This window comes from Bufo gargarizans, chromosome 6, assembly GCF_014858855.1.
Source record: "Bufo gargarizans isolate SCDJY-AF-19 chromosome 6, ASM1485885v1, whole genome shotgun sequence".
NCBI lineage: Eukaryota > Metazoa > Chordata > Amphibia > Anura > Bufonidae > Bufo > Bufo gargarizans.
Window position 1 is genome coordinate 242,888,201 of NC_058085.1, and position 6,827 is coordinate 242,895,027.

Below are 6,827 nucleotides of genomic sequence, written 5' to 3' on the forward strand. Positions count from 1 at the left end.
TCTTAGGCTTAATTCCAAGCCGCACTGTAGAAAGTCTAAAATCCTATTGATGGGAGGAGAGGTGGTGTCTGGGCGCTCAACTCCTAACCAAGAACAGTATTTCTTCCAGATCTTTAGGTAAATGGATGAAGTCACCTTTTTTCTACTAGCCCTTAGGGTAAGCATCACCTTTTCTGAAAGACCCCTGCTTCTCAACGTCTCGCTCTCAGGATCCAGGCTGACAGCTTGAATATCCCAGGGTCTGGATGAAGAAGAGGGCCCTGGACTAGAATGTCCCTCTGGAAAGGAATCTCCCACGGATCTTCCAGCGATAGCTGTTTTAGAGTGGAGAACCAACTCCTCTTTGGCCATAGAGGGGCTATTAGGATAAGAGTAGTTGGTTCCCCTAGGAGCTTCTGGATAACCTGGGGTAATAGAGGTATTGGGGGAAAGGCGTAGGCTAGTTTCCAATTCCAATGTATTGACAGGGAATAGATTGCCCAAGGTTTGTCCTCTAGGTTTAGGGAGCAAAAGCATTCCACCTGCGTATTTTTCCTGGAGGCGAATAAATCTACCTCCGGACAGCCCCATCTTTCTGAGATCTTCTGGAAGAAATTCCTGTTCAGAGACCATTCTCCTGGATCTATTGTCTCTCTGCTCAGGAAGTCTGCTACCGTGTTTTCGCAGCCCCTTAGGTGGATGGCGGAGAGAGATAAAGCGTTCTCTTCTGCCCAGGAGAAGATTCTTCTTGCTATCGCACCCAGAGGCCGTGACCTTGTCCCTCCTTGGTGTCGCACATAAGCCACCGTTGTGGTATTGTCGGACATTATTCTTAGGTGTCGCCCTTTTAAAAGACTCTCCTTTTAATAACGCTTCCAGGACTGCGTACAGCTCTCTGTAGTTGGAGGATCTGTCTCTTATCTCGGCTGGCCAGGTACCCTGCAGAAGATGATCTATCTTTACTCCCCAGCCTCCGAGGCTTGCGCCCGTGATTACCTGAACGGCCGGATGTTTCTGTCACTGTAGGCCTCCGAGCAGTCTTTTTTTTTTCCTTTCCACCAATCTAGATCTGTTTTTACGGCCTGCGGAATCCGGGAAGTCCTGTCTAGACTTACTTGCTTCCCGTCCCAAATACTTAAGATCCAACTCTGGATCACCCTTGTGTGGCTTTGGCACCATGCAACCGAGGGAATGCAGGCGGTTAGGCTTCCCAGGAGACTCATGGCCTTTTGGATGAAGCAACTGCGAGCCCTCTGGAACGTTCGGATCTTTTCTTTCAGCGCAGTAGCCTTGTCCTGAGGGAGGAAAGTTTTCAACAGGGATGAGTCCAGTCGTCGAGATATAGGATGATTGTAAACTCCTTCCTGACAAAGGTAGGCCACCATCTCTACTACGACTTTTGTGAAGACCCTGGGAGCCGAGCAGATACCGAAAGGGAGGGCAACATATTGAAAGTAATGGATCGACCTGTCTGGTCCCCTTAGAGCGAATCTTAGATATTTCTGGGAGAGATGATGAATAGGGACATGGTAGTAAGCGTCCTTTAGATCGATTGACGACATGAACGCCCCTTTCTGGATCAGAGGGATTGTGGATGGGATGGTTTCCATCCTGAAACTCCTGTATAGAATAGACCTGTTTAGGGGTTTTAGGTTTATTATAATGCAAAAGGATTGGTCTGTTTTGTTTTTTTTTACTAAAATGAGGCTGGAATAAAACCCTCTCCTTTCCTCTGGGATAGGGACCTTTTGAATTACCCCTAGATCTAAGAGATCCTGGACGCCCTGCCAAATTTTCGGAAGTTCTGATTTGCGCTGGGGTGAGATGCAGAATCTTCTTGGGGGGACTGATGTGAATTCTATCTTGTAGCCCTGAGAGATTACGTTTAGAACCCAGGGATTTGAGGTTACCTGTTTCCAGGGAAAACCCCATCAGTCGCCCCCCTACTTTGGCGTCACTGCTGTTTATTTGGTCTATTCTGGGGATTGAGGATGAAGCCTCTTCCTCTCCCCCTTTTTGGATAGCTCCATCGGCCGGTTTTCCCTTTCCCCCTGTAGGATCTCTGCTGAGGCTGGAATTGACAAAAGGGGCTTCTTTTTTCATTCTTTGTCCTCTGGGAAACCCTTCTTCTTGTCTGCTGCCCCCTCTCGGGTCTTATCTAGAGTGGGACCAAAGACAAATTCCCCCGAAAAGGGGATGGAACAAAGTTTGACCTTGGATGCCTTGTCCCCAGACAGGCCTTCATCCATAATGCCAGCCGGGCTGCAATAGAAAGAGCAGCATCTTTGGCTGAGAAACGAATGGACTCTGCTGAAGCATCGGCCAAAAATGCTGTGGCGGAGCGGAGAAGAGGGAGCGAATCCCTGATCTCCTCTCTTGGAGTCTTATTTTTTAGATGTTCGTCCAACTCTCCTAGCCATATATACATCGCCCTGTCAACGGAGGTAGCAGCAATGTTAGTTTTTACCCCGAACATAGCTGATTCCCAGGATTTTTTTTAGGAGCCCATGTGCCTTTCTATCCAAAGGATCGCCCAACTGTGAGGAGTCCTCGAAGGGTAGGGCGGTCTTCTTTACTACCTTGGCCACCTGTAAATCGACTTTAGGGGTCCGATTGTATAGTTTGCTTTCAGCCGGGTCAAAGCAGAGTCTGTTTCTGAATTCTTTGGGAACGCCTAATTTTTTCTCAGGGTCTGACCACTCCTCCATTATCATCTCTCTTATATTCTCATTGATGGGAAAAACTATAGAAGATTTAGATCTAAGACCCCCAAACATTTCATCCTGTACCGTACGGGGTTTAGGGGTATCCTCGATTCCCATTGTGGATCTGACTGCTCTTAGCAGCTCCTCCATTTCGTCAGCGGAGAAAAAAATCTTTTTTATCCTCGTCCAGAATTTCCCCGTCAGACAAGGGTTCCTCATTAGGAAATTGTCTGGATGAGGCGGAGGCCACTTCAACGTCTTCACCATCAGAAGAGGAGTGTCACAACCAGACAGCTGAGAAGCTCTGACAGAAGCCTTTCAGAACCTCCTCCTTGAGTTTTCTTTGTTTTGAATTTCAGTTCCTCATCTCGTTAGCCTCTCTCAGCTGTCATGTAGTTGGACTGATTGCATCCCTTTAAATTCCTCCCCATAATGCATTAGTGTGCGGCTTATACAACTTCCTGGAGTGTGTGTGCATGCTGATCCTATTTTCCTGCCTTCTACAAGATAAGTGCTGTACATTTATTTGTGATTTTCTGTGTCCTGGATCCCAGGTGACCCCGACTCCCTCCGTGTCTAGTGTAGGGAGCCGGTGGTCGTGTCCCCTGACTATTGTAGGGTGTTCAGGTGGTATATAGTCGAGGTACGTGGATATGCGATCATCCACCATTGGGATTTTTTGCATAGGCTGAGCAGACAGGGAGAGAGCCAGGTCTGATGCAGGGGTCTCCCTTTTGTTCCTAAGTTTTGGATCCAGTGAGTCATATATTCATTTTGCATTGTCTTGTTTCCTGTACACCTTCCGTGACATTGAGATAGCGGACAATTTGCGTTTCTTAGAGGTGTTGGTGTTACTAGCGGAGGCAGACAAGGTGGCTAAAGAAGACTTAATTTCGTCCGCAATAAAGGACTTCATCTCAGAGAGTATATCTGGTTGTTCTTCCTTCCATATTTCCGTTGTGCAACACTTGCACAACCTTTTTTTGTAGTTCTCAGGGAGACGCTTGGAACAAGCGCAGCATTTTAAGAGCTTAGTTTTTTATTTTGACTCCTTGCTGCCCTGGAGTGAGGAAACAACCAGATATGCCACAATTAGTATTTCAAGACAAGAATCAGAAATATACACCCCCCAGAAGAGGACTCACGGTACTGGCAGCAGTAGGATCAGGGTCTTCCTGGCAGGGAGCAGGTGTCTCAGACATCGCCGTGCAGCAGGCGAGGGGCCGGAAGGAACAGCGGTCTTTTTCTTTTTTTTAAATCCCGGCATCTGACGTCATCTAGCTGCGCCCTGGTGACGGCATGAGCCGGCGCCGCACCAGCCTATTAGAGGATACGTGCGTCGCCCGGCCTGCCTCCTGAAGCGATCCATGCGCCGCACCTGCTCCCCCTGCCGGTCACAAGCGCTCGGCCCGCCTCCAGAAGGAAGGGACGCCGAGCGCAGCGTGCGAGATGACCAGTGAAGCCGGCACCTCCGACTGCTTCCCCAGGGAGGGAAGGAAGTACAAGAGGTATGGGGAGGACCGCAGGCCTCGGCATAGGCCAAGACGAGGGTCCTTGATGCTCCAAGCTGGTCAGCCTTAGCCCATGCCGCGGGAGGCCAGCTGGAGAAACCTGCAAATAATTAAAGTTGTTATCCTCCTTAAGGAGGATCCTCTCCACGTGTTGGCCCCTGTAGGGGCAGGAAAGCACTGAGGAGGTGGAGGGGTGGGGGGGTTCTTAAACTCTCTATGTGTTCCTGCCCCTACAGAGGTCAAGGGTCAATCTCAACGTGGGCCGTCATGGTGGATGAAATGGAAAAGGAGGTAAAATTCATTTGGGTGGTAAGTTGTATGACCGAGCAATAAACGGTGAAAGTAGTGTAGTGCAGAAGTGTAAAAAGTGGCCTGGTCATTAAGGGTGTTTCAGCTAGGGGGGCTGAAGTGGTTAAACCTCTGTGTTTTTCCTGTCCAATCAGAAGGAAGTCAATCTCAGGATGTGGTGTCATGGAGACGACTGGGGAAAAAACGACTCCAGAGGAGGAGGCTTACCGGACTGCAGAGACATAAGGCATCCAGTCTGCTCTGCTGGAGACACTCTGCGGCATTTTTGCAGCTTCCCGCCGCCAAATTTGAATAATTTCCTGGTCTAGGTCACGTGACCGGATCTCGCGAGATCTCGGCCCAGAGATCCCGCAGCGCCTTCTGGCCCTGCAACTGGCTTCACCTGAGCCCGTGCACCGTCCGGTGGCTGCCTGAACTCAGGACTTACGCCACAAGCATGCGGTGGGAGCCGTATCTGGCCCCCAGCATCCGCCGCTCTGCCACAGCCCTCCTGACAAAGCAGGGAATACTCACCGCAGGCTGGGCGCATGGAACTTTGGCAGGAGGGAGCCTGCCCACTTTCCACTCATCCCAAGGGACAGAAAACGACTGGAGAAGGTAATGGGGAGGAGGCATTTAAACTTCTGCTTTCGACGTAATTTCCTGTCCCTGGGGGCGGGGTACCCGCCTGCTGAAGTGCCGTTGTGGTAGGCGTACGGAAAATTATTGTTTGCAAACCACTATACAGCATGGGGACAAGCGATGGCATAGTGATCGCTCCTCCCCATGCTGCAGAGGAGATCGCTGCATATAATAGTGGTCTACTCCACTAGCAATCAGGTGATTGCCGGACGGGAATCTGACTGTGTATTACAGCTTTAGCCTATACACGACAGTGGTGGGGGTAAGCATCCGTTAAGACCGGATAAAGTCAGCTTTTAACAGACATTTTTTACAGACAAAAAACAAACAAAAAAAATTCAATTGTATGGGGGCTATCAGATATTTTTGGCCGTTATTCACTAGCTGACTGAGTGGAGGCAGCGCTGGACCATGACAGGCAATTATTAATCTATTGTTTACCAATTTATTACCGTATTTATCTCCCCATAAGACGCACCTAGGTTTTTGAGGAAAATTAGGGAAAAAAATAAAAAAAATGGCACTGTTATGGGGGACCTGTGAATGGCACTGTTATATATGTGCCATCCGCAGACCCCCCAGCCCATAACAGTGTCATCCACAGATGTCCCCCATAAAACTGTCATCTACAGATTCCCCCCCCCCCACCGCTCCAATATACAAATATAAAAGGTTTCATTCAATTAAAAGTGATTAAACATGCCCCCTCACTCCTAATATTACCGTACACCCTAACAGCTTCTGTACAACGCAGACAGGCAGGCCGGCCCATGCGTCACTCATTGACGTCACGTGCCTGCGCCACCTGCTTTATTGATAAAGTAGGCGGCACAGGCACGTGACATCAGGGAGTTACGCTGCCGCCCGCCCGGCCTGCCTGCATTTTACAGAAGCTGTTAGGGTGTACGGTAATATTAAAAGTGGGAGGGCATGTTTAATCACTTTTAATTGAATGAGATATTTTATATTTGTATAGTGCAGCACTGGAGTGGCTGGGCCGGAGTACAGTCACTGCAGCGCCCCCGCCGCAATTGCCGGCCCCCAGCTCCTACTCCCAGTCCCTCCCCGCTCGCTCATACATCATAGCCTGCGATGTAAAAATGTCAGCATTCACCCCATAAGACGCAGGGGATTATTATTATTTTTTTTTGGGGGGGGGGGCTGTCTTATGGGACGAAAAATACGGTATTTTCTGATGACCTCACCGTTTTTTTTCATATATTTGCTGAGAAACGGGGATCATTCTAAATTAAAGTGGTATTATGCCTACTATAAATGAGACAATGGAAGCTCTTAGCGCACATATTTGATCAAACGTGTGTCTGGCCCATCTACCAGGCGTCAAAGTGGTTTCCGCAGATGGGTCCCTAACACTAGTATACTGCCTCTCATTGGACTTACCTAAGCCTACAATATTCAGGGCAGTGTAGGAACCAGCTACATATGTACCGTACTCTGCTCAGAAGTCCCAGGTAGATGGGTGTGTTCAGTCTAAAAGAGGTGCTACCCTCAATATATACTACAAAAAATTTAGACTAGCACATTCATAATCACAGGTGCATATCCATCAAGCAAACATGGTTGATAAAAAAAATGGCTGCACATAATTTCACTTTAATTTCAATTAAAGTGGAATCCCCATTTCTCAGCTCCATTGTTTGTATGTGAAATGTTGTGCCGCCATGAATATGCTAGTCTAAAT